Source organism: Sinocyclocheilus rhinocerous, unplaced genomic scaffold (assembly GCF_001515625.1).
Source record: "Sinocyclocheilus rhinocerous isolate Xijiao unplaced genomic scaffold, SAMN03320098_v1.1 scaffold588, whole genome shotgun sequence".
Taxonomy (NCBI): domain Eukaryota; kingdom Metazoa; phylum Chordata; class Actinopteri; order Cypriniformes; family Cyprinidae; genus Sinocyclocheilus; species Sinocyclocheilus rhinocerous.
This window is the reverse complement of record NW_015635063.1, coordinates 231,682-242,284: the sequence shown is the minus strand read 5'-3', so window position 1 is coordinate 242,284 and position 10,603 is coordinate 231,682. Positions and strand designations below refer to the sequence as shown.

At 36.8% G+C, this 10,603-nt stretch overlaps 1 protein-coding gene across 1 annotated transcript in view; it reads left to right on the top strand.

Annotated features, from left to right (window-relative positions):
- The window catches only part of pcdh9 (protocadherin 9), a 284,972-nt gene that overhangs the window by 76,324 nt on the left and 198,045 nt on the right, over positions 1-10,603 (top strand). The gene's annotated exons all lie outside the window — the stretch shown is intronic.

The following is a 10,603-nucleotide window of genomic DNA, read 5'->3' as shown; positions in this document are numbered from 1 at the left end:
TTTGCTTATTAGACTATTGAGGTAAACTTAGCAACATGTTAATGTCAAATTGGATTAAAATCAATAGTGAATTAAGTTTCCCGTCTGCTTCACGTGAGCATTTATATATGTGTTCTATGTAGAGAGTTTCATATCAGTCATTTATGATTTATTTTCGCCCCTTTGCTTAGGACCCTTAGTAGACAGCTATGCAGCTCGCTAAGTTTGAGAACAGAACTAATGCGCGGATAGCTAGGATATCTACTCACTTTCCACCGTAGTAATTAGACAGGTTTCCCAGCTCAACATGAAAGTTTTGTGCTCTTCAGTACTTCAAAGACCGAATCCCACTTTTTCACAGCGCGGTAAATAAATAAATAAACGAAAAGACCACACACCTTTAATCAATAGTGAAGCCAATGAAGTCAAGGTAACTTTCTTGGGAAATAATGAGGTATTATTTTCAAGCTATCACTTATTCTTGACGTGATTTCCCAGCAGGGGTTAAATTAAAGGCAGAGTAGAGTGCAGAAATGAACGCTGATTTGTGTAACGCACGTATGAGGTGGAAAGTAATATCCACACTAAGGGTTTTAAAATGCAAATCTGTCCTCCTTTCCTAATGAGGAAGGAAAACCTACAATATTGCACGTATATGATGGTTTTATAGTCTTGCGTAGTGCATTGTGGCCTATTTTGGCCCTTTGTCTTAGATGCATCGTGGATTTATTTCATCCTGTTTTGTTTCATTTTGTTTTACCTAAGAACGAAGGGCAACAAATCATATTACATTCTTTGCTTTCTGATTTAGACTAATGTATTTGATCCCTAAACCAGGTTAGGATTTCATTTTACCAGATTAAATATGTCTTTTTGAGTAATGAGTCATGATTCATTTGACCTTCAATGACTTCAAAAGCAGATCCTCTGCTCAAAAAACAGACCAGTCGCCCCCGTGATTCAATCGGACAATTGAACAAAACCGCTCTTCAGTGACTCCCCGTCGGAGTTACATGCTAGCCATCACAAAATGCCTCTCTGGAGGATCTCAGTTTTTTTTTTTTCTTCTTTGTATTGTCATGATCTATTGTGGGTCCCATCTGATTTCAATCAGGTAAATGGGACGATCATACAGAGGGAGGTTTCTCCCTTAATGACCCCAGGCTTTCAGCCGTATGATCAGGGGAGATGTTTAAAGGCTCTGAGTGTGGATAATATCAAAGGCTTCCAGGACGATCTGGATGACCTTGTTATGAGGTTTCTAAATATTAATATTTCATCTGTTACGATCTCATTTGTGGTACTTAAGTTGATGTCTTCAGATTAGAGCGGGACAGGCTGCGCAGCTTTCCAACAGAGCACGTTTGATCCTGGGAGAATAACAGCTGACCAAAACAGCCCTGCATATTTATGCCAAGTGCAGCAGATCTTTTTGGATGCTTTTAAGTCGTGCCCTTATGAGCAGCGGTTATTTTGTAGGGACATTGAGGGCCCAGCCATCCTCAGAAGCTTTATACTTATCAACTCCAAAAGAGCTCTTAGAGAAAAATCCTCAAATGTATATTTAGAGACGAGTGGCCACAAGAGGACTGAACTGCTGAAGATGAAGAAATTACAGTGACATTGAAGAGATGATTTTTTTTTTTTCTCATTTCCAACAGCATTCTTTAATAGTAAAACCAGGGCTGCTAATTCACTGTGGTGATTTAATGCAGAATAAATAACTTTTGTGGCTTTATTGTGGGACTTATTATATTAAAAAAAGGCATGCACTCTAAAAAAATTTTTTTTAAATAATTTGAATACATTTTTAAATATTGTTATTTTAAATAGTTTTTAGAGTGCAGACCTTTTTTGTAATTTTAGATTTTTTTATTTAATACAATAAGTCATATATAATAATTTCTAAATATCATATATAATTTTATTATTATTATTATTATTTTATTTTATTTATTTTTTGGCTATAGATACATTGGTCTTGGCACCCAGTTAGCTGAAAGAGTGCAGTGATTGCACAAAAAATAAAAAATAAACATTCCTTTTGAACAAGATTAAGTTAGAATAAGTACGTTTTGGGTTAAATTAATTATTTAAGCCCCATATCCTCGTGAGACGCGAATGATTCTCAACTTGAGAGGACTCTCTTTTCGTTATTTTCCCACTTTAGCCAGTTAACAAATATTTATTTTATTTTTTTTATAAACCCGCTAATAAAAATGTGGTGGAATGAGTCATTTCTGGCTGAATTGGACAGGCGATTTGAAGGTTTTATAAACAAGGCCCAGTTCGACGCTGGATTTGCACATCGTTTGATATTGAAAGATAGAGCGTTCCCAGCTATAAAAGATCCCGGTCATGATTCAGAACTGCAGACGGTAAGTGAAACGGCATCAGATGTCTGTTTTGTTAGCATTCGGCGCCCAAGTGCTCGTTACTCTTTAGCTCCGCCCACGGCGCGTCTCCAGGTGCTCGGCTTTTTCCGGAGAGAATCGTAAAGCTGTATCTTTCTTTTATAAATATGATCAAACTAAATACTTTTTGGAGATATGAAGGATGCAGTACTACTCTATAGGTACTCAAGATTAACATGAGATTGGGTGAAACTGTGTGTGTTATGCCCCCTTTAAGATTCACCCTCGGCTTGTGACAGCTGAAGTGGATCTTGTGAAATGTGCGATCGCATCGCCGATTACTCTTGAGAAACTTAAAGATGAAGTAGGCTACGGAAGGACAAATATCCAAACTTTTTCAGACTACGGCAGTTTGCACTCACGCTGCCCATTGGTTCGGCTACATTGGAAAGTTTCTCAGTTATGAGAAGAATCTGGCTCCGATCTTCAGTGGCACAGGACAGATTCTCAGATCTTTCTTTACTGCACATAGAGAACGATTTGACTGATCAGAAGAGAAGAGATGGTGAAAGAAAGACAGTGGTCATCTACGCAATTCGGAAAAAGAGGCAGCTTTTCTGCATTAGGTAGGTTTTTCTTTTTTTTTTTGTTATGTATTTTTAACGTAGAATGTATGTTATATAAATATATGAAATGTAGAACATATAAAAAAGTGTTCGTGGCTCGTCTGCCAGTGGGTGCCCCCCCCAAGCATAAAAGTGAAACTCCATCTATGCTTTCCTTTTAAAGCTGCAATAATGGCCCCCTAGACGCCGATGTTTTCTGTTAGTTGTGCCAGCGGGTCATGGTTAGGCTGGTTAGCATGACCCAACAGCTCTTACTGGTAGCTACACCATCTGGCAGCAAAATGCATCTTTTTAGCTGCGTATTTTGAAGAAATCCATAAAAAAAAAAAAAAAACATATATAGGCTAGCACTGGTATTGTAGTTGATGTTTTACCAGTTCTCAACTCTCATTGGAGGGCTCTTAAAATGTGAAATGGACTTATTTTCTTAGTTAGCATGACTGTCTAACAGCACCACAGTGATTAATAGCATGGCATTTACAGCTTTAGTGAAAACTGATATTAATATGTATAAAAACAAAGGGGTGTTAAATTGTAAACATCAAAGCAATTACAGAAACAAAACTGAAATCAATTGTCAAAAAAAAAAAATGATTCAGAAAATGTTAAACCATAATAACCTTGGTATCTGATTCATTCTCACAGCGCAGCGTAAATCTGGCTATTGATTCTGAAGGAGAACAGAGCTTGATGTGACCGATGTGGTATCCATCTTGCTTATTAAAAGCGTGTTTGCGCTGGCATATTCTTTGACCTTTTATCAGGATGAGTGATTGCTGCCAGGTTAGCGTTAGCAGAACGTCCACTTCTGACCTTCCGACAGCTCGTCCTTTACCTCCTGAATTATTCCTGCCGTGCGCATGAGGGCTGAAGTCAAATGAGCGCTTAAGCTAATGGAAAAGAATGCTGACAGGAAGTTGATGTACTTTGGTGATTCTTTCTCGTGGGTTCTTCCTGTTGAGGGAGGCGACGTTGACACCCGGGGTCATACACCTCATAATGAGATTTATGGAGGAAAGCGAGACAGTCCACCTCTCCCACAAGAGGTCCCTGTCTTTCTTCCAGTTGTCGAGGGACAGAAGTAAACACTTGACCCAGCTGTAATGAGGGGCTTGTTTGGTAAATCGATGACAGACGGGTATTTTTGCGAACTTTGGAGAAAGTAGGACGGGAAGAGTAGAAAAGTAATGTGTTTCAGTGTTTGTGCACGACACCGAAGACAATAACACTTCTGTCACAAATTGTAGACTCCGCTAAATCCTAGAGTAGCGAGCATTTTAAGGCATCTCAGGTGCTTTTCTGATGTGAAGGATGTTCCAAAAGGTAGGAGGCATAATTATGAATGCATTCTGATCAGACTGTTTCAAGCAGCAGCTGCAGGAAAAGTCAAAAGGGCCAATCAGCTTTTAATAGCATTTGTTTAATCTAGTATGCATGTGAATTAGCTGGACCAGTAAAAAAAATAAATAAAAATTAAAGCATGTTTTCACAATTTATAATGGTACTTCATTGCTGATTTGATATGTGTTGTTGATAATAGGAATACACATTAAAAATTCCGGCTGATACCAAAGCTAATATTTATTTTAATGTTATAGCTAATAAACAATGTAGAATATTGACTATTGGTAATTTGACTGAAAGTAAAGTTCTATATCATTATATATATATATATATATATATAAATAAATAAAATAAAAAATAATACAAAAATAATTAATATAACACTGAAAACTAAAATAGTCATTTTAAATGCACCAAGCAAATTTAGGCATCACAGCAATATTATTTACAGTATGAAAAAATGAATATTGTGAGATTTGCTACGTTAAACAGTGCTATTGAATTGTTTGTGTTTTTAAAGATGAACATTAATGCGCGTTAGATATGGCACATGTAGTCTGTATGTAAAATTAGAGGAAATAATCATGAAAAAATAATCAAATGAATCCAGTATCAACCGATGCAATCAATAAAAAAACAAACAAACAAACAAACAAAAAAAAGATATCCAATATGACACTGATATATTGTGCATGTTCCTACACGTGTCCTCTGAATGCGTTCACACTTCATTTGTATTCCACGCTGGTGCCTTCATGTGGATTGTAACCACCTCTAAGACAATTAATTGGGCAATAAATGGCTTTTGTCGATGATTACCTACCGTATTATTCATTCATTTCAGTTCAGATCAAGCATGTAATAGTCCGAATACTTTCATCCACAAACACGATTGTTGCAGATAATGTTGCTTTGTCCCGGCTTCGCCTCCCAACACGTATCAAGTCGAAGCGTGGCTTTTGTCTCGCTCGCTGACCACGTGTAAATACATCCCATTAACTCGCGACCGACGGCTTTTCTTTGAGCTCACAATTTCATGCTTGCGGCTCACCTTCGGTGCTTTTGTACGCTTTAAAGATTTTCGCAGGTAGTTATACAGCTTGTGCATTTGGCTGAAGTCAAGGTGAAAGAGGGCCAAGGTGGGCTCTTTGGGATTGTTGTCCCACGGTACTAACTCGCCCAGAGCTGTAAGACACGCAGACCAAGAAAAATGAGGCCTCTGTGCATAATGACTCAAAGATTGGCTAAGCAACATGGTAACGTGTCACGGGAAAGATATAAATGGTTGCTCTAAGAACACATCCAGTGTAGCAGCTGCTCATTTGTCTTGCGGTAGGAGCTCTATCTTGTCTGAGACATAACGGTTAACTCACATGACTCTTTGTGGTGAATCATTTTAAATGATTTTATTGTGCTGTTTGCTCGCCCCGAATAAAAGCTGTTTTCTGTAGTCAGCTGCTTCTGTCCATTTTAAAACCGCTTGAATTCCAGCACTGCAAATGTCTTAAATTCCTCGCCTTTAACTAATGACATGCCGCTTTCAGTTGCAATGTCACATGGCTTCAGTGTGTGTTATGTACTCTTTGAATATTAAGTTAGCTAAGTAAAGTATGTCAAATGTAAAATGTCAATCGACATGCAGTCGAAATTGTGAATGCATTCTAATGAACTTTAATGAAATTTAATCAGAGACAGTAAAAAGAGGATTGAATAAAGTTCTAAATGAAATAAAATAAAATTATGCATTTTACCAAAGCCAAACCAATAATTAATGTTAACAAACTATAGCTAATAAACTATAGAGAATATTTACTTTTGGAAATTTGACTAAAAAGTTATTTAATTGAAGTTATTTTATTAAAAAATACTGAAATATTATGAGATTTATTATGAGATTTGCTATAAATTACTGTACACTTAAGTAAAGTATTTAAGCTTTATAAAAATACAAATAATCAACATGAATCAAAATCAACCCCGTTTACTTTCAAAATTTATATTTTTGGTCGTATTGTGCAAAATTCAATAGTGTATGTTTCTCTTTTTGTGTCACATGTTTGTAATCTGTTGTACTAAAATGTATTAGGCTTTAGGCTACTGTTGAAAATACTGTATGTGATGTTTCTAAAAAAATTGTAATGGAGTAATTAAGCTGCATGCAATGTGATGGTGATGTAACTTTTCCTTAGTTAGGTGAAAGTTTGGTGACGTCACTTGAAATGGGTATTCAAAATGTGTTTTTAAGCACATCATATCTTTTATATATACGTGCCACTTTCCTAGTCGATTATGCATTCTTCCAAATTGCTTTTGCCTTATTCACGTCAGGATATATCAAGATGCTGTGAATGGTCATCTTGGTCTTCTCAAAGCTTCTGGTCTGGTGCTGTTTCAGAAGGAGTAGGCCTATATGCTGTATAACATGACACGTCCAATGCCTTGTTTCTGTGGGAATTACGCCTCAATCTAGATGTAAAAATGAGTTGTCAATGCCATTTCATGTTCAATATTAATAGATGACACAACTTCTTGAAGGAATCAGCACTCTTGACAGTACTGACAGTCCCTCGAACCTTAAGGTTGATTTAGTTAAAGTGCAATAAATAAATAAATAAATGAAGTGGATACTTCAGCTGTGTTTTTTTTTCTCTTAAAAGCTGAAAGATTTTCCCTTTCACATCTTATTACAAGCAACCCAGCGGGTGAAAAATCAATCGCTTAAGCTTAAACAGAAATGCCAATTTCATTTTCTACTAGTGGAGATATGTTGTAGTCCAAAAAACCCCCAGAAAGAAATCAATCAATGTTCTATTATATCTCACGGCAAACACAATCCAATGCCTGAATATATGAAGAATCCATAGTGTTGTCATGTTGGAGCTGAAGTACTGTAGTATTGAGCACTGCCGTAATTCAGTTAACTGTTTTATCTCATTAAGAAGCCATAGAGACTGTGTAGAGTTCTAGTTTAGATATCGTCAACATTGGCCTTGCAGGAAAAAAAAAATCTTTCTTTCTTTGGGTGATCTATCCTTTTACAACTTTTCCACTAAATTAACCTGTAGCCTCTTTTAGGTTGAGCTTGGACTTGTGTTATTTTTCTTCTTGAAAGCTTAGTTGTTTTCTAACTTTTTAAAGTTGTTGAAAAGTGTGAGACACAATGTGTCAGAGTTTGCCTTCCAGTCAAAAGCCACTGCGGTGTGTGTGTGTGTTTTGTTGTCGCCTCACTCTGTGAACTCCAGGGTGCCATCTTGAGAGACGTAACTTACAATCTCAGGTTTCTAAGCATTCCAGCTTGCTTTATGCAGGTGTGCTTATCTCCATCTGCTCACACAGGTGTCAAAAAAGCATGACAAACCTTTCACTGACACATTTTGTTTTCTATAATACAAAAACAACAACAACGACATTGTCATCTGCTCACCTCCAGTAAATCAGGGACACACTTTTGAAACAAATCAGTCTTTGTGGCCGGTCTCAAAGTTCTGCTGAAATATTAAATTCCTTGTTGAAATGCGGCCAAAATGCTGCTGATATATCATACTGCCCACACCGCATCAAATAAGACTAGAATTTATTAACAGACATCATCAGTCCTGAATGGATGATCTATTCTCAGACCAAAGAACTGAAGAAGAATCCTGTCCAGAAATATGTTATGCCCAAATTTGTGACATAGTGTTGATGAATGCAGAATTCAGTTTCAGTTTGCCCCTCATTTTAATTACAGTAAGCAAACATTGTGGTTACACTTACATTGGAAGCATAAAGCCTCAACATTATTTTAACACGAGACTGTTGTGATGTAATCATTTTATTTATTTATTTATTTGTTTGTTTGTTTGTTTGTTTGTTTGTTTTTATTTATTTATTTATTTGTTTGTTTGTGTTTTGTTTTTTGTTTATTTAATTTAAATTTTTTTTTTTTAAACTTAGGGATGAAAAAAAAAAAAAACTCTGTGATAGTCCACGTTTTACCACAAATGTTATGAGTAGTGCCCTAAAAAAATAATTTAGCATGGTCACTCCTCTTATCTGATGTCTGGAGGACAAACTGCATCACAACTCTGACCTTTTGTAATATTTCATGGTGCAAATGCACCTTTTATGCGAGTATCTTCATTTTCTTCCACTGCCTTTCTTTGCATTCACTTTAGAAAAATTGTCAGGGATTTGAATTGCGTTGCTGTTTTTTATCAGTCTATCCATTACAGGATTTCTTGTGTTTCATCGGTCTGCCAGTGTTTCTTTACTTGTCATTCATTTGTATGTGAGTCAATTCATCTATCTGTCTGTCTAACCCTCACAGTTTCTCTAATCTCTCTTTCTCATGGTTTCTGCTCTTCTGGCAGCTTCATGTAGAAGGAAAAATCATAAATGAGATCTCTTTAATATTTCAGATGGCAGTGAGATGAAGTGGAGACTTGAGCTCACGTCTCCTGCCTGAGAAAAGACCCCAGTGATCTCACACGTGTCAGTTCTGGAGAGTCAGAAGAGTCGCGAACTGTGCTCAGATTTGTAGAGCTACTAAAATATGCAATCAAGTCCGAGATCGTAATTTGATCCCAAACATTTCTCAATCATTTTTCGGCAGACTAAATGTTCTGAGCTGCTATCCATGTTAATGTTATCGCTTTATACTTACAATTGTCTGTTATGTTGATTTTTAAATGAAACAACTTTAAAGTTAAAAAGACAAACCACTGATAAATAACATTTTCTTTTGGACCTAAACTGAGCTCTTTTTTTGCATCAATGGTTGCTCTTTTTAGGGCCTCAGGAAAGTTTTCAGATTTGTTCGACTATCAGTCTTCTCAGATGTTTCTCCAAAAGTTCATGAGCACAGGAGTAATTCAATAAGGAATGTTGGAGATCATATTGAGGTCTTTTAACCATTGATTGCAGTATTTTGTGTTTTGGAAAATATGAGGCAACTCGAGAGGAGTCTCCATTTGCTTTCCATTTACAAGTTACTTTCCTTGTTGCTATGGGCCTAAAGAGAAAAGTTGTGGATGAAGTTAAATAATGAGTTCATTTCTTTAGTATTCTTGGAGGTGGGTGGAGGAGTGGGTCAGGCATGCGGAAAACCGCTGTCACTCAGCATCTCCAGCTGTCAGGCTACTTACGGCCTTCTCAAAGTTTACACTGTCCTCCTCAGCGTGTTCTTAAACACTTCGTCAATTTCACGTCTTCACACGTCAAGAAATATGAAATAAGAGAGACAGAGAGCGCGAGAGGTAGCCGCACGTCAGAGCCGCTGAGGAGATTTTGTATGGATGGTGTTTGAGTGCGGGCGCAGGCCAGCGCATGATGCCGCAGGAGATCGACAGATGGATGCCTTATGCCTGCAAATAAAACATCTGAAGAGTTAACGCTAGCGCTGTCAGTTTAACACATTGCTTCAGTGCAATTTAATCATTCAAAATAAGACAATGTGATTAAAATATCTCAATTAATCACCCCAGATCTGTATAAATTCTGTAAGGATAAGCCATGTGCAGCGATATTGGAATTGCCCCCCCCCCCCAAAAAAAAACGAACACAAAAACGAATGACTTTTTTGTTATCCTCATTTGGGGGTTTTCTTTTCAAATATTGTTATATGGATCAAAGCTTCCAATTGTCGTGTTATATACACAAAAAAAACATATTCAATGCAAGTAAAATGTCTTTAATGTTTAAAATAACTTACTGAAAATAAATTAAATGTCAAAATATATTATTTATTCAGCGTAACAGATATATTTATGTAAAAGTGAAACAACCTACCTGGTCTCATGGCATAAACGTACCTGGGGACACTTTTTAGCAAGACACGAAATACGTACCAATAAGTACATATCACTGCAGTTGCCAAAAGAAATGAACACTAGAGGCAGTAAAACTCTGACACCTTTTAAATTATTTTCACACAGAGTCAAATTTACAGAGTTTCGATTAATAAAGCGTAATGTTCGCACAATTACTTGAAGAATATCATGTTATTACTTCAAAACAATATTAATATGCTGGGAGATTTGAAAACTGATGCTTTTGAACGTTAGCATCGCACACATCTAGCTTCATATCTATGGGTTTTCATCGATGCTAGGTTTGTTCGGTAGCTCACGGAGTATGGAGACGTACTTGAGAGGTGAGGAGCTCTGGTTCGAATCCCGTGTAACCACGGTTCGACAAAACAATTCAAATCTGCATATAAGGAAGTTAAAATGGCGCGGTTGCATCAACAAATGCGTTTTTATATCAGTTTTGCATTTGTTAACACTATCGGGTAGGTTTAGGGTTGGGTTTGGTGTAGGG